This window comes from Balaenoptera ricei, chromosome 4 (genome assembly GCF_028023285.1).
Source record: "Balaenoptera ricei isolate mBalRic1 chromosome 4, mBalRic1.hap2, whole genome shotgun sequence".
NCBI classification, from domain to species: domain Eukaryota; kingdom Metazoa; phylum Chordata; class Mammalia; order Artiodactyla; family Balaenopteridae; genus Balaenoptera; species Balaenoptera ricei.
In genome coordinates, this window is record NC_082642.1 from 2,971,798 (window position 1) to 2,993,179 (window position 21,382).

The 21,382-nt window shown below is 40.5% G+C and overlaps 1 protein-coding gene across 1 annotated transcript in view; it reads left to right on the top strand.

Annotated features, from left to right (window-relative positions):
- Positions 1-6,429: 6,429 nt before the first annotated feature.
- PLCH1 (phospholipase C eta 1) overlaps positions 6,430-21,382 on the top strand; it is a 238,967-nt gene continuing 224,014 nt past the window's right edge. Inside the window, exon 1 of the mRNA XM_059920073.1 lies at positions 6,430-6,648. The gene's annotated coding sequence lies outside the window, so the exon portion shown is untranslated. The remainder of the gene's footprint in view (positions 6,649-21,382) is intronic.

Sequence of the window (21,382 nt, forward strand, 5' to 3'; positions counted from 1 at the left end):
CAGATCTGCCTGTCTTCTTTCACATCCAAGGTATAGTGGGTCCTATTACTCAAACGATACCTTATAAATTTTGGATCATTTCTGCTCCCTCCACAGCATTTAGCTCAGTTTCTTACTCACTGGGGAACTCTATAAATATTTGTTAAATAAAGGAATCAAATAAGGAATGAAGTGGACCATTACAGCATTGCCTTCTCATTTTGACCAAAACCTATCTTCCCAGTCTAATTTTCCCCTATACCTCTCATGATCCTACACCAAGAAGATTAATTTGCCTTAAATAGTCTGAAAGGACATTTTTTAAGCTTGTCAAATTTGAACATGATATTTATTTTGGACAAATCAAGCCCCCTAAGTATATATTTAGTTTAAATATGCAAATAAAACAAAAACTAACATATGGTTTTTAAAATGCAGTTTTCCCTTTCACTGTGTTTGTATGGGAAAACCTAACCACTTGTTGTCTGGTTTAAATAAACAAGTGTTAGTAATAGAGAGTGCATGCCTCATTAGAGTTCCAAATAGGATTTTCCTCATGGTGTAAATTGCCTCGTCCAGCCCCCAGCTTTCAAAGTTTTAGAATTTGTATTGTCTTACCAGTTTCTTTCTATATTTTCTCTCTGCAATACAATTTGCTCATTTGCCTAAATTTTTGTTCAATGTCTATAAAAATGATTGCTGCATTAGATGACTGGTCTGCAATTAGATTAAGAAGATTCATTTTTCTTTTGATTATATTATGGGATTCTGCAGGAATTTCCAATGGTGTGGTACAGGAGGGAGAAACCCAGTATATTCCATAATGGAAACATGTAATCTCAAAGTTTTAATATTATTTCCTATGCTGTAGGAAGTACTTCAGTTATATGCCTGTCCTGACCCTCAGGCTCTGGCCATCTTGAAAGTTGTAGATATTGGCTCTGTGGGAGGTCTTTTTAGAAACAAAACACACAGAGCTGAGTTGTGAAGCTTTCAGGAGGAAGGAAAAGGGGCTCTGACACTATTGTTTCCTGTAAAATACTTCATTCCCTCCCCCAACCCCCAAGAGAAAAAAACAACGAAATAAGTTGGGAAAAAATAGAAAATGGGAAAAGTTCACTTTAATTAGCATACTTTCTGCCTTTTAAAGTATTCATTCTATGCTGGGAACTGAAACTCTCTTGAGATGTATAACTGGTATATAAGAAAATCTTAGTTGAACTGAAGAACTTAGGCAGCCACAACGCTGCTATTTTACCTTCATCCAGCATTCACAGGATGAATTTCTTTCCCAAGGTATTAAAGTAGGGAACCTAGAATTTAGAATTTGGATATCTAGTCCAAACTCATTCCTGATCTTGACAAACAATTTAACCTATATTTTCTCCTTATTTGTAAGGTGAAAATTGCATTTGCTTGTAATATTTTTGACATTTCCATATAAAAGGGGAAACAATTATAAAGGCTTTTTAGAAAAAAGAATATGAATAGCCTATTTAAAAATGGATCATTTAAAAATGTTATTTATTGTCTATCGGTAAAGAGTTTAGCCTTAAATTTTTTTTTCTTTTGTAGGCCAAGTACATTTCAATGTGTAGACTTTGTTAGCATTTTAAAGCTTGAAACAGGTTGCCAATAATAGCAATAAAGATAACTGACATTTTTGAGAGCTCATTTTGTACCAGACACTTTGCTAAGAAGCTTCACATGTACTGGTCTTATTTAGTTTAGTTATTTTGGAGGCATGCATTTCTTCCATTATGAATTTAAGTATTCCAGTGGATTTCCCATAATCCTGAATAGATAAAAGATTGGCAAAGTATTTATAATTGTTGAAACTGGGTAATACATAGACCTTCATTATACTATTCTAGTTTTGTGTATGTATGAAAATTTCCATGATAAAAAGTAAAAAACATAAACCCAAGCAACTCTTCCCAAGATCATCCATTCTGCTTATGTTCCTTTCTCTCCATCTCCATCTCAGCATGACGGTTGGCCACATATGTGGACACATGACTCTCCAGCGGGGGAGGGAAAGATTGGTGGCACTTACACTGGTCTACTTCCCTACCCCCCATCCTTCCTGATGGACTCAGGAAGTTTCTCTTCTCATTTTTCTGTCATACACATATGAATCTGTACAAAAGGTGTTCCTGTCTTTCTTTAGTGGCACATTCAGGAGAGGGCACTGTAGGGAACACCTGCTTTTTTCATCTGCCAGATTCCCTTCCTATCCTCATTTGGGAAGAGCAACCCCCTTACTATGGTGAGCAAATCCTCCCTGACTCCACCAAGTTCTGGTGGGGCTGATACTCATAGTATCCCACCTTCCTGCCTATAGGGGTGGGTATATAATCAGGAACTGGCCACATATATACTCTATTTGTTGCTGACCACATTAATTGACCTAAGGATGGACATATGACTTGAACCAGGTCAATTAGAATCCCTTTCAATCTTTTCTTTTTTTTATAAATTTATTTATTTATCTATTTATTTTTGGCTGCATTGGGTCTTTAATGTGGCGTGCAGGCTTTTCTCTAGTTGTGGTGAGCGGGGGCTACTCTTTGTTGCAGTGCTCGGGCCTCTCATTGCGGTGGATTCTTTTGTTGGGAGCACAGGCTGTAGGCGGGTGGGCTTCAGTAGTTGTGGCACACGGGCTCAGTAGTTGTGGCGCACGGGCTCAGTAGTTGTGGCGCACGGGCTCAGTAGTTGTGGCGCACGGGCTTAGTTGCTTGGCGTCATGTGGGATCTTCCCGGACCAGGGCTCAAACCCGTGTCTCCTGCGTTGGCAGGCAGATTCTTAACCATTGCGCCACCAGGGAAGCCCCTCTTTCAATCTTATTTACAGATGGTAAAAGCAAGAAGGCCTCTCTTCCCCTGGGATCATTAGCTGAGACGATAGAAGTCTGGAGCTGTCCCTGGTCATGCTCCATCCCCACCAGCCTGTAGAGGACGCTCGTGTGTAGTAGGAGTGAATACGATCAAAATACTGAAAAAAAGCAGAGAGAAAAAGAGTAGGAGCAAAAGTGAGAATGAGTGTGATGGTGACTCTGAATGCCTGGATCCAGTCATTACTGAAGCCCTTATCCTTTCTCCTGTCTTAAGGTAGGAGTCAGCACGTTGCCTTTTTCCCTCAAGCTAGTTTGATTTGGGATTTTTATCTAAATAAGCCATAAGGACAGCTACTGCTCTGTATTTCAGGAGTACTATCTATATTCCAGCTAAGACTTAAGCAGTGCCTGGTACATGGCAAGTGCTTAAGACACATGTGTTGAAAGAGCAGTAACTCCTCCTTGACAGTTGTTACGCTCTTTGGTCATTCTCTTGATTTCTTGGTGCATTGATTAAAACAGGGATAACATTCATCTCCTTCACTCTCTTGTTTCACGCATATTACTGCTGGCTAAATTTGAGTGTCTCAAATATAGCTATTTTGGCAACTGAAAGCATGATTTTTGTACAGCTAGAAAAAGCTATTTCCAACACAGATTTCTAGTGCAGTTTTCTAAGAACTCCTTACGATATGCAGCACAGCGGGCCCACCACGAGGCACATCAATCATCTACCGTGTATCAGGCACCTTTTACAGGATTTTCTGTGATCTTGGTGTCAGTGCACATTCTGTATCAAGGCAGAGGTGATATGTAGGAATCTGGCAGCTATTTAGAAGGGAGGCCAGGCAGTGCTGTGCCAGTATAATTAATGAGAGTCATCGCTCTGGAAGCAAGAGGAGAGGGGGGTTGGGAAGGATGTCTTTCACCAGTCAATGGCATTTAAGAAAAATTGGTGCTTTCATAGCCCTTTTACTGCTGGGAGGAGGTTAAGTCAAAGGAGTGCTATAAAGGGCTTTCTGTAACTCACTGCATGGATGGAGGTCCCTGTGTATGGGGAAGCTGAGAGAATTCAACCCCAGATTTTTCAGCAGGGCTGATTTCAACCTTGAATTGAGCTAGCAGCAGGAGTTCCTTACACTTGGAAATCCTTACTAAAAGATTATAGCTTACGTGACCAAGAGACCAGTCAAAAAACTACTTTATTACCATATAAGACTTTTGTTTTACCTGCCTAAAGAAGTGTTAACCTAGGTCCCATTTTCTCCAATTCCCTTGTAACCAGTGAATGCAGAAGGGGGTATTATTTGTTTTGTTTTCCTATTGACTGTTCGGTAACCATGGAAGGGTTTGTGTAACCTAGAGATGCTGTTTACTACCCACTGTCCTACCCACTGTCTAATCCCTTTGTTATTGTTCCCTCTGATTGTCACAAGCAGGGAAAAATGGTTCTGTCCTGCTTCTAAAAACTTAGCAATGAAACAACAACATTTTCTTGGTTTTAGTTAGTAATTTTTCTCTGATTAATGGTGAAAAAAAGACTCAGAGGGAAAAGCTACATTAAAAGATTTATGGATATATACATTAAGACCATGATGAAGTATGATTCACACCAACTTCAGAATGGTTGCCTTTGAGGAGAAAGGGAGGGAGAAGGGCCAGGAGATGGGGTTTTACCTGTATTTGTAACACTTTATTTAAAAAAGAAGGGGTGGGGGAGGGAGAGTATGATATGCACGTTTGCCTTGTTTTTGGTAGTTTCGAAATATTGCATAATTTAAAAAAAATTTAAAGTTCTCAAAATTATGGAAATCGATTAAAACTATCAAAATAAAGAATGCACAGCAAACAAGTGCTCTTGTTATGAACTTTGTATGAGTTTATTTCACCATTTGCATCTGCAGTTTTTGATATGAGAAAGACAAACACAGGAGGTTGGGGGGTGGATAACTTCCGTGGCTGTGTGAGGGGGTGTCTTGGTATCTTTCTCTCTCTCTCTCTCTTTTTTTTTTTTTTTTTGGTGGGGGGTGGGGGGACTTCCTACTCACCATGGAGATTACCAGTCAAACAAATCTCCAAAAAGCAATCTAGGGGTAGAAGGGATATCTGTTTAATTTCTTATAAACTGGGGATTTGCAGCTGGGCAAGAAAATTTGGGAAGGTTTCTTTCTATGGAGCCAAAGGACCTTATACATCTTTTCCCAGACTGATTTCTTCCTGGTACCCTGGCAGGAAGAAATCCAAGTGACTATTCTGGTGGCTTTTTCCTTTTTTCTGAAAGTCCAGGATTGCTTTCGGGATAAAGTTTCTTCTTGCCCATGGTGCTTTGCTGTGACATTGTAATTGCCTCTGTTGAATTGAATAATACAAATGGGTTGTTTCTATGGTATCGGCTAAGTGGGATGAAAAGGTGAAACCTTAGATCTTGCGCTGAGAGGTCACGGTGCTACCACCCCTCACACTAACTGTCCGTCAAAGCTGACGGGCAGCCAAGCTCTCCGAGCTCCGGCACTCATTTGTAACTTCCTGAGCAAATTCACGCTTGAAAAAGAAAATGACTTTAGTTTATGTTGCCACTAAGCCCAGAAAATCCCTGCCAACCCCAAGCTGCCAGCTTTTCTAGGACCTTCTTATTGGTGGAGAATTTTAAACTGAAGGTGAGTGAGGAGCAGTGTCTCCCAGTCCCTCCCAGCCAAGCTTTGAACTAACAATAGGGCAGGTTGAATGAAGGCTGATAAATGCAAATCCTGGAATCCCGAAGCCGGATCACACGGCTGCTGCCCGGGCCAGCGGTGGTCAGCGTTCCAACAGGCGCAGCGACCTGGTCACTCATCACGTCAGGACGCTCACTAGACTTCATCGTTTCAGCACCATTTGAGTGCCTACTGTGTGCAAGCTTTCCTCCGCCAGGGCCGTGCTCTCATTCACCGCTTGAGTCCACCTGCCATCAAATTGATCTGATTGAATAATTGGCCTGTTAGCGCTTAGGAGAAGCATCTGGAAGAAGAGATGGGGCGGGGCGGGAGGGAATAAAAGCAGTGTTAACTACCCTCTCTCTTCCTCAGTCTTAGCTGGACTTGACTCACAACAGATCTCGTTGGTTATAGCAGCATAATAGATGCTATTTTTCTTAGAATGGTACAAAATGCGAGGGGAGAGAAAACGGGCAGTTCGGAATTTAAGATGTAGTTCTGACACTTTTTACTTTGGTACAACCTGTACACAGTCCCTGCGCCCTTCCTCGCCAACTTCATTTCGCCAAACTCCTGTACTTTCCCACCACCGCTCTCCGGAGCACAGCCCCAAACTGAGTGTCAAGGGGGTTTCCCTGGGTTTGGGAACCTTTGAAACTTGAGGAGGAAGAAGAAGAAGAAGAAAAAGACTTCATTCCCAGTGCTTCTGGCCCTTGCCTGCCGGCGAGCCCCGCAAGGAGGTGTAGGCCCAGGGGTCCGGGTCCGGCGCTCGGCCCCCTCCACCCAGCCGGCTGGGCCCAGTGGTGGCGGCGGGAGCTCCAGTCCGCTCTCCCGAGCTCCAGTTCCTGATTTCCGCGGGAGCTGCGGGGCTGGGAGGGAGGGGGCGCCGGCGTGAGCGTGAGCATTTGAATGAGAAAGCAGGTTGTGGCTGCGGCGCCCCACTCTGCCCAGCCCGTCTCGGGGGTTCTGCAGGCCGGTGTGGAGAAGGGCCCTTCTTGGGGGCTATTCTGCTCCTCGACAAGGTTTTGAAGTTGGAGTCACAGGGGCCAATAACTCATCACGCCAGCACTTTGGAGGTTGCTGCTCTGCCGGCGACTCCGAGGAGTCCTTCATCTCCCGAACACTCAGAAGTTGAGCAGGTCAGTGCTTTGGGGGGGAATGAGGCGGGTGGGGGGGGGGACGAGAAAGAAAAAGAGGACTGTTACAGCAGTCCCCGTGTGCAAGTGAGCAGGTGGCTCGAGTTCCTCTCGTTGCAGTTCCGGCCGGGACACGCTCTTTAGGACAGTGTGAGTGGTGGTGTGAGTGGGGATCCCCCAAACCCCTGTGCGGAGAACTGGACCTCGGCTGGTCTTGGGGTTCCGTAATTCGGCAGAATGGGTGTGTGAGCCCGCACCAGAATTTCATTCTCGGGTCTCTTGTGGTGGTGAGTGGGGTTTACGCCCCGTGGAGGGTAAAGCATCGCTCGTTGCAGGATGCTTCACCCCCACGCGGGACCCCCGGGACCGGTCTCTGACCGCCGGACGCCGCAAAGAGAGCAGGTCCGCTTTTCCCAGCAAGGGGAGTGCGGTGTCCATTACACTTGGGGTCTCACGGTTCTTCCTGCGCCCGGTGACCCCACTTAGGGCGTTTTCGCAGAAGACCTGGTGCTCTCAGCGCGAGGAGGATTTACTCCATTGCCCCTTCCTGGAATAAACCGGGGGCACCGGAGCGGCGCGGCGCTGAGCGGTAGAGGCAAGTCCCGGCCACACAGCGGCGCGCTGTGCGCCTGCGCGCGGTTCCCATGGCGACCGCACCGCGAGTCCGAGACGCCACCCCGCGTGCCCCCAAGCCCTGTTCCCTGCAGGGTGTCTGCGGCGCCCTCTTTCGCGCTCCCTCAGACTTATCCTTTGTTGTTTGTAACTCGGAATAAGTTTGTGATCTCATTTTGACGTTAGGAATTCAGCATTCAAACAATAACCAGTTAAAATTTAAAAGAGGACTCCTCCCACCTCCCACGGCAATACCACTTTGATCTTAGACGGAAGAGGTGAGGAATTGCATATTAGGGCAGTATTTGAGATTTTTTCCCCCCTCTCTTCTAGCCCATGAAAGTGGAGACCAATAAAATATTTTTACTTACTGGTTAAGCAGTTAAAAAAAAAAAATTGGTCAGGTGTTTGCCCTTGAGCATTAAGGGGACAGACCTGCGCCGCCTTTCCGCAGGTGGAGAGCCGGGCGCGTACAAACTGGCAGCACCTGTGTCTTCCTTTTGGCTTGTTTATGAGAACGAGATGCGTTCCAAAATGGACCAAAGTAAAATGCCAAAGAAAAGAAACAAGGGCTTTCCCAGAAGAAGTGATTGCTTTTCCAGTTGCTCCGGTGTTTTGGTCACTTCTGGGTTTAATCTTCAGGGAATGTTCAAGAAGCCTTGATAGGAACCAGTCAGATTCCTCAAGCTTTCTGTTAAGAGATTGAGAGTCGTTTTCCTTTTCTTAAAATTGTAAGTCTTGACAGCTCCATCCCCCTTTAAAAGTTTCATTTGTTTACACGCAGGTTAGCATTTGGCAAGGGTACACATCTTAAGGGGCATGTAGAATGAGCTGTAGCTTCCTGTGGCTCACTGTTTCTTAGGTTGCATCAATATTTGGCAGCATGATTGGTATACCTAGTTGCTGTTAACTAAACATTGGTTAGAATTAACTGCTAATAAAAGTTTTAAAATGAAGTTACTCTTCCTGGGATAAAGTGTGGCATAAAAATACCTTAGATGAAGTAACACATGAATACTGTCTTGCAGTATCCTATTTTTAAATAATCTGCCTTCAAGAATAGCAAATGTTTATTAGTGGTAGAAGTTTTCAGACAATATCCTTCCACCATCAGCAAATGAAGTCAACGGTAATATGATTTTTCAGATGATTAGCAAAAAAAGTGCTGTTAAAGTTCTCTCTCCCATCGCAGTCATTATAAATGCCGAGACATTATGCAATCCATCTAGCTCAAATGTTTAAAAATGTCCAATTAAATTTTTCTTTTTTTTCATAATTAAAAAAATAGAAAACCTCTTAATTTCCAGGTTCAGATACTTTGTGACCCTATTTGGTGGCTCGTAACTGCCTCCAGTTCCCTGATTCTCAGTGACATGTGTTTCTGCTGGTTCCAGGAGGTATAAACTGCAGTTTAGCAGATCATGGGATAATGAGATTGGGAGTGCTTGGGAGAAGGCTGGGGGGTGGCAGCGATGGGATGAGACAAAGGGAGGGAAGTTTGATGAGCAGAGCCAGGATTTATCGCTGCACCAGATTCTTCATAAAAGCTGTTACAGTCATTGCTTCTGTTTGATAACATTTTCCCACATCATCAACATCAGTTAAACTTATTTTTAGAATCAGTCTTCTAAATATAAGGATAGAATTATAGAAATAGAATATGATAAAGGTGCTTTATGTTAGGGTGCTTTGATGTAATATACTAGGAAAACGGTTACATGCTTTCTACTTAATTTATTCATTTAGTCAACAGATATTTATTGAAAGCTAGTTATATATGATATAGACAAATAAACCTAGATATCTGTCCTCAATGAACTAAGACTCGTGACTTCTGCAATAATTCTAATCCTGTTTCAGGTTTTCAGGGTACAGATACTATCTGGTATTCTTAAGGGGAGCACTTAATTAAGTGCCAAGTAATCAGATGTCTAGATTCAGAAACAAATGCTTAAATTCTGATTTAAAAAACCCTGAAGATTGTTTTTGAGCATTTTAGATAAGAATCTTATATATATGGTAAGAAGCATTGTGTGCACCTATCTTTTTACTTTTTTGTAATGTAGTCTTGGCCCTAAAACCTTCCTTCTTGGCAAGTGCAGCTCTGAGTTTGGGAGCAACAGAGGAATCCTGTAATTCTCAGGTTTCTTAGATGAAGATAAGGTGAGTGATTCAGTAGTCCTTTGTTCTGGCTCCGTGTTTCACGACATAATAAACCTCCTACAGCTCCCTTCTAAGAATAGTGTTGGTCTGCATGCTTGAAGGATCATGACTATCATTTCTCTGAGCAGAAAAAAAAAAAAAAAAAAGAAGGATACAAAATTATGGTAGACGGATAAAAGGAATACAGTAAGGCATTTGAACATTTTAACTTTTGAACTGGAATAATTTCTAGGCATTTTTCATGAGTTCAGACTCTATTGAAATCCATTACAGCAGTGACAAATCTCTGGCATAATATTGACCAAGGTTGACCAACATTTCCTATTGTCACTCCTAGGACATAGAAGGTTAGGGAGACTGTAGCCTCCTTTCCTGCACCACCTCATGAGTCTACTATTATCAGCTCAGAGAAGCTTGCTGAAGATCATCCCCATTTGGTTATTGCTCTCTGTCTTGGAAAATCAGACTCAGCTGTGAATTGTGGCCCAAGTGGTGCAGAACTCATTACTTTGAACAATGCCTCCTCGGCCTGGGAAGCATGTTCTCTTTCCTCACTAGTAGGGGCTTATTCCAGGCCGGCTTTGCTCACAAGGAAAATCATTTAGACACAGTTCAGTGGACACTCACTCACATCTCTTTGACACCCGTGACCATTTTTGTTTAAGGAGAAATCCAGGATTGCTGTGGTAGGGTGTGCCGAATTAGAAGTGCATTTTAAGAAGCCCATGAAGAAGTTTACACAGCTTTGTGTTATTATCCTCAGGGTCTCTGTCTTCCGTGCTTCAAAGTAAAAGAGGACAGGATGAACACAGAGGGACAACTAAGAAAACTTTTATAGCAAAGTTAAAAAAAATTCTCATCAAGTCTGCATTTTAGATGCACTAAACTAAATGCTTGTGCCTCCTGATCATCATGAAATTACAGAGCAGAAAAATACGTCTACTATTTTTATTATATGAATCAGGACACCAGGGCCCAAGGTTGCTAAAGGATTTTCTTAAAGTCATACAGCTAATAAATGAAAGAACCGGGGTGAAAATGTTCTGATTTCTAATGATCCTGCTGTTTCTAGGAAATCTAGGGAGGACAGATAGGAAATCCTTGCTCTAGACTTTGGGTATTTGTAACCATATGAACTTGCTGTAGTTGTAGTTATAAAATGGTCAAACACCAGCAATGTTTTATGACTTAATCTAATTTCACTGCGTGGAATTGACAGTGGGCACCTTCTGATATTTGGTTATAACCACGTGTATGTCATGAGAATGTATATGGTTCACGTGCATAAACGCCAAAGAGAGATTTTTCAGCATGTATTTTGGCCTGAGGAATTCTGCCATGATTTATTCCAACCATGTGCCTGGGCATTTATTTTAGGTCACTTTAAAATACATAAAAAGATGCAGGATCTGCTTTATTACTAGTGAGACCTGGAGATTAGTTTCTTGCCCAAGACCTAAGTGAGTATGGAATAGTCTTGGAATTTGAACCCAGGTCTGTCTGCCTATGTGCTCTACTACATCATATTGCCACTCAGAAAAGCAAGGCTTAATTTATGAAAAATACTGAGTTTTCATTTCAAACTCACCATGCCAATCAAAATAGACATTTAGAGGTTTTTCTGATCAGCTTTTTGGTGAGTGGAGAAGCTGCATTCCCTCTATGGAGTTTAGGAGGTTATAAATTCAGGCTTGGTTCCAGAAAAACATTCAAGACTTTGTTTATAAACTGTGTTGGCTATTTGTTTAGAAGTGAGTGGTGTTTAGATTCTCTTCTGCAGATGCTTTTTCACATCAAAGTGGCCCACTTATCACTTTGAGATTGTGTTGTCAAATTGTGCTGGGTCTAAGAGGACCCCTTATGATTTTAATGTGTATTTTCTGGCATCCCAAGACTTAGATGTTGATTTTTATCTTGCATAAACTTTACTGCTGGATAGAATCAGATGGTGTCTTTCTGTAATGCTTTTCAAATTGGAGACCTGAATCAACTTGCACAGTTGCTGAAAATTTCTAAACTTAGGCTAGAATCTGGAGTTTTGGTGCTTCTAAAACCACTCTGGTTGTGGTGTTGAGACTGTACTAAGCTGGTTTCAGATTTGCAGTATTTTTGAGTGGGTTTACCCATGAATAAACTGAGGCTCAGGAATGTCCACACTCAGAGCTGAAATGGGACTTGAACCTTGACATTGCCAGCAGACACCTGGTCTACTGACCTTATTAGTACACCACACCTTAAAAGCACACCTCTATCCTGGGCCTTCTTTTCTCCCTATGTCTCTGACTCCAGGGGAAAAGAAAAGGTGGACGGTTTCAGAAGATTGGATGCCAGCCTCGCTTGAGGCAACGCATAGGACCCTGGAGCGCTCTGAGTTTCCTTATTCATGAGTTTTTCTGTGTCTTATCCTACTATCAGCCTCTTTTCTCTGTGGCTCGGTCTTCTGAATTTAGCAAGGGACTTGAGAACCTGTCCAACCATTCAGGTGCCCATGCCTTAGCTTTAAATTGCCACTGGAAGGCGGAAAGATCTAGTTTGGTGCTATCGCATGTGAGTTACTGATTAACTGATCTAAGGCAATCATGGTTTCTCTTAGATCTGCCTTCACTTCCTTGTTGCTAGTCCACCAGAACCAAACATTTGAATTCAGCTTCCTACTTCCCTCTTCTCTCCCTCTTCAATTTAACTGAAGGAGCCGCTGGATCTTGGAACAGGTCCCTGTGGAGTGCTAGCGGAACCTCTGGTGGGAACTTTGAAGACCTGTATTTTTTTTTCAGGTGTCAGAATCCTGGACCAGAAGTTAAGTGAGTTGATTTGTATGTTATTTAGTTCTCTAGACCTCCTATTTCTTTTTGCCAAGCAACTCTTTCTTAACTTTGAGTGATATGGGATTGAAAAGAAATTTTTTTAAAAAAAGATTTCTTTATAAAAAAAGGAGTTAGGGGGCTTCCCTCGTGGCGCAGTGGTTGGGAGTCTGCCTGCCAATGCAGGGGACACGGGTTCGAGCCCTGGTGTGGGAAGATCCCATATGCCGCAGAGCAGCTGGGCCCGTGGGCCACAACTACTGAGCCTGCGAGTCTGGAGCCTGTGCTCCGCAACAAGAGAGGCCGCGATAGTGAGAGGCCCGCGCACGGCGATGAAGAGTGGCCCCCGCTTGCCACAACTAGAGAAAGCCCTCGCATAGAAACGAAGTACCAACACAGCCAAAATAAATAAATAAATAATTAATTAATTAAAAAAAAAAACAAACTGGTACTGTATTTAAAAAAAAAAAAAAAGCCACACAGTGTGATAAAATTTATGTTAAAAAAAAAAAAAAGGAGTTAGGATTATGAAAAGATCCTTTGATTTTTTTTTTTTAAATAAATTTGTTTATTTATTTATTTATTTATGGCTGTGTTGGGTCTTCGTTTCTGTGCAAGGGCTTTCTCTAGTTGCAGTGAGCGGGGGCTACTCTTCATCGTGGTGCGCGGGCCTCTCTTGTTGTGGAGCACAGGCTCCAGACGCGCAGGCTCAGTAGTTGTGGCTCACGGGCCCAGCTGCTCCGCGGCATGTGGGATCTTCCCAGACCAGGGCTTGAACCCGTGTCCCCTGCATTGGCAGGCAGATTCTCAACCACTGCGCCACCAGGGAAGCCCAAAAGATCCTTTGATTTTTATTTCAATGTAAAGACTGTTGGTTCCATACAACCATTTGTGTAAAACAGAAAGGGAGGGTTGAGAAAAGAAGGGAGGATTTTCTTCCATGCATATAGAATATTTCTTGAAGGACACACTAGAAACTAATAATGTTAGTTGCGAGACAGATACCAGAGGTAAACTCTTCATTATATACCTTTTTATGCCTTTAGAATTTGAAACTTAATAAGTAAAATTAAAGTAAGAAAAACAATACTTGGGTTTCAATAATGAAGAAATAAGTAACCACCTCCTGGGTCCTAAGTGGTAGAAGTAGGAAACTGGGAAGTGATTTCAAAGAAAAGAAATTCTCTTTTTTACTATCTTTTTAAGTCTCAAATTTCACGTTTGGTAATTTTTTTTTTTTTTTTTTTGTATTTAGTCATTTTTCAATGTTTTTTAACACTGGGTTTCAATAACAGGGCTTGGGGAGGTTTGTTTTGAATTTTCATGGTTTTCTTCCCTCTCATAGAGCATCAGGTATTGGCTACCCCCAGACTCAGTGGGCCAATGGGAATCAGACCTGTCCCACTCCTGAGTCACTAAACCTGTCTTATGCTGGCAGTGTGTTTATGGAGTGAAGCCCAGAAAGCCCCCCACACCCTGCCCCATTTTTTTTCCCCATAGAGGAATCCCTATAATGTGATGATTTTATTTTGCTGAGCAGTGTCTGAATGTGAATGTCAGAGGAATCTTTTCTTCTCAAATTGAACAAGAAAAAAAAAAAAGCTTGTGTACAAATGTTTTATTGTGAACCACAGCTTTTCTTGTTTGAAATAGGTTGTGAATTGGAAGTAGTTTTCTGTTTACTGGGTAAATCATTAAAATACAGTCTTGGAAGAGAGTGAACACAAACTGTGTACCAACTTCTTTTTCACTTGTCAAAAGAGAAATGTGAAATCTATTATTTAGTGTCCAGTTTCAATCAAAAGCAAAAACTCAAGTCAGGGTCAGCTCTCAGCACTTTCTTGAAAATTTCTCATCTCAAATTTGGTGAAGTAAATAAAACATTCTTTCCTCACAGAATTATTCTTATTACTCTGTAACTTTTGCTAGAAAAGCATAACTGAATAGATCATACATTCTCATGTGTAAAATTTTTTTTTTTAAAGCTAAAAGGGCATTTAGTGAAAATTCTCTCACCTCTGTCCTTCAGCCGTCCAGTTCTTTAATAGACCAATAGTGTTATTAGTTTCTTATGTATTTTTTCAAAGATATATATATACAAGCAAATACATATGGATGCTTTCTTCCTTTTAAGAATCAAATGGTAATGTACCATCCATATGATTCTGCATTTTTTCTTGTAACAATATATTTTATATATCATTTCATATCAACACATAGAGCTTCTTAATTCTTTTTTCTTTTTACTTTATTTGAAAAAAGCAGTTGTAGGTACACAGCAAAATTGAAGGGAAGGTGCAGACTTTCCCATGTGCTCCCTACCCCACCCATGCATAGACACCCCATTACCAACAACCCCCAGCAGAATGGTGCATTTGTTACAATTGATGACCCACATTGACACATGATAGTCACCTAGATTACATGGTTTACATTACAGTTAACTCGTGGTGTTGTGTGTTCTATGGCTTTGGACAAATATGTAATGACCTGTATCCATCATTGTGATATCATACACTGTGTTTTCACTGCCCTAAACATCCTGTGTTCTGCCTTCACCTACTGCAGGATATCTCGATTACTTCCAAGTTTTGGCAATTACGAATCAAGTTGCTATAAACGTTCATGTGCAGGTTTTTGTGTGGACATATGTTGTCAACTCCTTTGTGTAAATACCAAGGAGCACAACTGCCGGCTCGTATGGTAAGAATATGTTTAGTTTTATAAGAAACTGCCGAACTGTCTTGCAAAGTGGCTGTGCCGTTTTACATCCCCACCAGCAAGGAAGGAGCGCTCCTGTTGCTCTACATCCTCACCGACATTCTGTGGTGTGAGTGTTCTGGATTTTGGCCATTCTGATAGGTGTATAATGGTATCTCATTGTTTTAATTTGCATTTCCTGATGACGTATCATGTAGAGCATCTTTTCATATGCTTCTTTGCCATCTCTATATCTTTGGTGAGGTGTCTGTTAGGGTTTCTGGCCCATTTTTAAATCAGGTGGTTTTTTGTGTTTTAAGAATTCTGTGTGTACTTTGAATAATAGTCTTTTATCAGATGTGTCTTTTGCAAATATCCTCTCCCAGTCTGTGGCTCGTCTTTTCATTCTCTTGACATTGTTTTTCACAGAGCAGAAGGTTTAAGTTTTAATGAAGTTCAGCTTATCAATTCTTTGTTTCATGGCTCATCCCTTTGGTGTAGTATCTAAAAAGTCACCACCATGCCCAAGGTCATCTAGATTTTTTTCCTGTTATCTTCTAGGAGTTTTATAGTTTTGTGTTTTAAATTTAGGTTTGTGATTCATTTTGAGTTAATTTTTGTGAAGGGTATAAGGTCTATGTTTAGATTCATTTCTTTGCATGTGGATGTCCAGTTGTTCCAGCACCATTTTTTTTTGAAAAGAACTGTCTTTGTTCCGTAGTATTGCCTTTGCTTGTTTGTAAAATATCAGTGATTCCATTTATGTGGGTCTATTTCTGGGCTATGTATTCTGTTCCATTGACCTATTTATCTACTCTTTCTTCAATACCACACTGTCTTGATTACTGTAGCTTTAGAGTAAATCCTGAGTAGGATAGTTTCAGTCTCCCAACTTTGTTCAATATTATGTTGGCTATTCTGGACTTTTTTTTTAAGGGCTACATATTTTCCAATGTATGGATATACTAAAATTTAATCAGATTAATGGACAATTAGGTTGCTTCTGATCTTTTGAAAACAATGGTACAGTAAATAACTCTATATATACACTGTTTGCATGTTCAAGTATGGCTATAGAATATATTTTTGGAAGTGGGATTGCTATGTCAAAGGTATGTACATTTGTAATTTTGATAAATATCGTCAAATTGACTTCAGTAGAATTTGTACAATTTTTACCCTTACCAGAAATGTATTACATGATGATTTCTCCACACCCTCACCAACACAGTTTGTCATTAAACTTATTGATTTTTGCTAACCTGATAGGTAAAAAATTAGCATCTTGATATAGATAAAACTTGCTTTTCTCATATTCACTTACGGGTGACTTTACACATTTCCATTTTGAGCAGAGCCTCAGAATAGAAGGTGTCACTTCATTCTTTCTATTATAGATTAAAAAATCAATTTTGAAGAAACAAATGAATAGGTTTCAGATCACTGCCTGATGGAGGATCAGAGTCAGCACACTTCCTTTTCTTATATGATAAGCATTTAGTTGCTTTTCACACTTCCTTCCAAGTCTCAAATATTTCACTCATCTCCCCAGGTCTGGGAGAGTTGGTGTCTTTGGAATCCAAAAATATCTCCAGTCCTGGCAGGATGGTGTCAACACTGGGCTTGGCTGTAGCACTGCTTGGTTCCCACTCCCTGGGATCATAGCTAAGTTGAATTCCTTATTGTCTCTTGTGGCTGCATAGGTTCTTGTGTCCTGGCATTACTGAAGGAAAGGAGAAATGTTGAGCGTTCAGACTTCAGTGCGTTCTGATTCTGTTTGTTTGGACACTCAGGAGAACCCTGCTCTTCCTTGAATGTGGACGAGATTCTTTTGGAATAATGGAGGATTCTGAGGGTGGCCGTGAACCAAGACCTGGCCGCTAGAATAGTGTCTCAGTCTGGTTCCCATGATTTTAGTGGGAACCTATTAGCTATTCAAGGGAAGGACACTATGCAAGAGAATATAATAGAAAACATATAGGCCAGTGACAAATAACCAGGAGTTAGTTGCTGTGTCTGTAATCTACTTTGTTCTAGTTTAAGAAGGAAACACCAAATCCATACTATAAATTTCATTTGAGGAATTTGTAATACTGTTTGGGTTTTATTTCCCTATTTTTTCTCATTAATGCTTTCTATGACACCTTTCTTCAGATGGCAACTTCAAACAGGCTGTTTATTACCTAGACTTAAAGAATCAAGAACTTATAAGCTTGAAAACAGTAAGTTAACACGAAATGTGTTAGATGCATTTAACTTGGGCTACCTCCATCAGCTTCGGATTTTTTTCCCCAGAGCTTCTTAAAAATTAAGGATTCGGCACATGAAAAACAAAGCTGAGTTTCCACAGTTTAAAATATTTTACTAGTTTTTTTGATGTTCTTTTGAACTTGAGAATTTATATGAGCAAATTAGGTTTAATATCCCATCTCCTTCTGTATTGCTTTGAGGACCTTTTACTTGTCCTTTTTATAATTTCTGATACTCTTATATTTGCATTGATATAAGTTCTCTGTTGAACAGTTAGAAAGTTAACATCTCTGCTGGCTTTAGAGAAACTAAACTTTAATTCTTAATTTTACCACCATTGTCTTAGGCTGAAATCTTTGCAAAATTGTCTTTGATCACTACCATCCTTTTAAAGAGAGGTCTATTGCAGGATTTATATTCTGAATAAGTTATGCTTAGGCATTCTTGGTGAAATGTTATTTTTGCCAATTTCCTTGTATATACTTTGTTATATCACAATGTATTTTTTAATTTTTTTGGCTGTACCACACAGCTTGTGGGATCTTAGTTCTCCGGCCAGGGATCGAAACTGTGCCCTCAGCAGTGAAAGGTAGGGTGGGAGACTTAACCACTGGATGGCCAGGGAATTCCCTATCACAATGTATTTAAACATCATATTAACAATGTAAATTAGTAATTTTTACCTTGATAACTGAGCAGTATTTTGAGCATTCACTGTGCCTTCCTACTAAACTGCCCTTCCTATTCCCCTCCCTTCTCATCTTCCCTCTTTTAAACCTACTGATCCTTTGAGATCTAGCTCTATGCTCCCACCGTCCAGGAACTCTTTCCTGACAGCCTTGGTTTCTTTTCTTTGAACCTTTACAGTATGCTTCATTTGCCACCAATCATACATTCTGCCTTTTTCTGTGCAAGTTTTATATAAATCTTTTGTTTCTATCTATGCACTATTCTCCCATCTAGATCATTGGCTTCTTGATGACTGGGACAGTGTTTAGGCATCTCTCCATCCCCTCAGTACGTATAGTAGGGCCCAGAGCATACTTGTGGGTTATTTGATTCATAAGTTGATTTGATTATAGCTTTTTGCACATTGAGGGGTCCTGAGCTCCTATTTTTGAACACAAAAAGGGGGGCACTTCCCCTACTCACCCTGCTGTGGTTGGGAAGGAGAGAAGGTATTGACTGGAGGTTTAATTGCCCAGTTCAAGGCAGATCTCCTGTTGGAGCCGCTCGTATTGCTGGGTGGAAGTGTTAGGGAAAGCAGGCAAAGTTGGGAATCCAACACATTCCTTGTGATAAGCTCCCTTCTCTCACTGGTGGGTAGGGAAGCGGACAGGAGAGAGGGTAAGATGAACTTGGGAAAGCTGGGGGATCTGCCCTTCTCTGGGGGTTGCCATTTCTGAGACTGAATTTTGGGCATCCTTATATATGAAGGAATTGTGGGTGGAGCTATTCTGAAGTCCATTTCTAATATTCAAAAAGTATGGAAATCACTGGTTTAGAGACAACTAGTATAAATCAAGGATTTTTTGGATGTTAGACCTACACATAAGTAAATAAAATTAGAATTGTGAAAAAAAATATCTGCTGTTAGTGTGTCATCAGGAATAGTCTTCAAATGTGATCAAAGGTGTTAATATTGGGCTGGATTTCAAGACTTATGGCCACTGAGAGTTGAAATCTAATTACCAAACAGTCATTTCTTTGAGTGTTTTTTTTTCAATGTAGTTTTAATTTCCAATCTGCACTTCGTGCCCACTTTTAAAATGAAGGAATATATTTTTAGAAAGATGAGAAATATCTCAACCCTTACATGAACATAGGGAACTGGAAAAGATTGTACATTGAAAGGTCTGGATCTCATTACTGAGTTTGCCATACCTAGTAATGCATTCGCTCCCTTTCTCTTTCTTTTATTGTCTTTTTCTCTTTCCCTGTCTTATATTCATTATTTATTAGGGAGTAAAATTACATAGATCTTAAGAGTGTAATCACTGAAGTTAATTTTTATTTAGTTCAAGTACCAGTGCCGTCACTTGATAGCTGTGGGCCTTAGGTAATTACTTAACCTCTCTGTGCTTCAGTTTCTCTATCTGTAAAATGGGGATAATAATTATACCTAGCCCTTAGGATCACTGTAAGGATGAAAAAAATAATATTTCGTAAAATATTTACCGCAGTACCTGGCACATAGGAAGTGCTAAAAAGTATCAGCCGTTATTACAAATTAGCAGGCACTGAGCTAATAAGCTTTTGGGTTAGATCAGGTCCTGATTTGACTGTCAGATTGCAAGGTTCTGTGGCTTTGAATGTGAATTCCCAGGGTTGAATTCTGTTTCTATATATATATATAGTTCACTAATACTCCCGATGAAACAATTTGAATATGTTGGGTACAGTAGAAAGATTATTTTCTTAAGTGCAGTAACCTGTAAGAAAGTAATGAATATTCAGGCTTTAAATGCTAAGTGAAGAGGGGTCTACTGAGTAATGAAGCTGGCTTTTTGCCTTGAGGACATTTGCCAAACCAGGTTAACTTGAACTTCTGCTTTCATGGCCTGAGGGCACAGGGGACAAGAGATAAAGTTAAAACATCTGAGAGGGACCATTTGGTCATAAAGCTAGGACTTCAAAGGGCTTCTCCCTCATTGTAAGGGTGAATTAGAATAAAAACAAAAATAAAAATAATTACCTACCTTCTTTCTAACCCTATAATATTGTAAGGAAAATCACCTTGCAAAAATCTTGGTTCTGAGCAGATCCTGATTATTTGGTCCTGAGAATTTGTGATCCTGAGCCAGCTTTAATACAGATTTGCATCTGGAATCATAATAACTAGGTGGTCAGAAAAACCTCAAGATGAAAATTTGATTTAAAGAGTTCCTACATTGCAAGTGTCCCTGGTACTGAGCGAACACCAATTTTTCCCCTTCCTTTGGAAGAATCTATTTTTATCCTAGACTTCAAAGAATCCCCACCAATGAAATTATTGTGTGGGCCAAAATGTGCCTTCGGTTTTTTAAGTAAAAATAAGACACATTTTTCATTTTCACCAAGACCTTTATTGAACAACGTGTTCACCCTTTTGTTCCACTACCTTCTGCCATTTTTCATGAAACTTCATTATTCCTTCTTCCCAAAACTTTTTATCTTTTTGATCAAAGAACTGTTCCAGGTGCCTTTTACAGTCTTCCAGGGAATTGAAAATTTTTCTATTAAGAGAATTTTTAAAGACCGAAATAAATGGAAATCTGAAGGTGCAACGTCTGGTGAATATGGCGGATGAATCAGAACTTCCCAGCCAAGCTGTAACAGTTTTTGCCTGGTGATCAAAGAAACATGTGGTCTTGCGTTATCCTGATGGAAGATTATGCGTTTTCTGTTGACTGATTCTGGGCGATTTCCATTGAGTGTTGCTTTCAGTTGGTCTAATTGGGAGCAGTACTTGTTGGAATTAATCGCTTGGTTCTCCAGAAGGAGCTCATAATAGAGGACTCCCTTCCAATCCCACCAACATTAATATACAACATTACCTTCTTTGGATGAAGACTGGCCTTTGTTGTGGTTGGTGGTGGTTCATTTTGCTTGCCCCACGATCTCTTCCGTTCCACATTGTTGTACAGTATCCACTTTTCATCGCTCATCACAATTTGTTTTAAAAACGGAACGTTTTCATTACGTTTCAGTAGAGAATCGCATGAGGAAATACGGTCAAGAAGGTTTTTTTCGCTTAACTTACATGGAACCCAAACATCAAAGCGATGAACATAACCAAGCTGGTGCAAATGATTTTCAGTGCTTGATTTGGATAGTTTGAGTATGTCGGCTATCTCCCTCGTGGTATAACCTTGATCTCAATTAATGTCTCGATTTGATCACTATCAACTTCAACTGGTCTACCCGACCAGGGAGCATCGTTCAGCGAGAAATCTCCAGCATGAAACTTCACAAACCACTTTTGACATATTTGAGCAGTCACAGCACCTTTTCCATACACTGCACAAATCTTTTTGTGCGTTTCAGTTGCATTTTTACCTTTCTTGAAATAATAAAGCATAATGTATGGAAAATGTTGCTTTTTTTATTCCATCTTCAATATTAAAATGGCTATAAAAAATTCACCAATTTTGATGCCTTTTTAAATTTTTTTATTTTTATTTTTTAATCTTTATTGGAGTATAATTGCTTCCCAATACTGCATTAGTTTC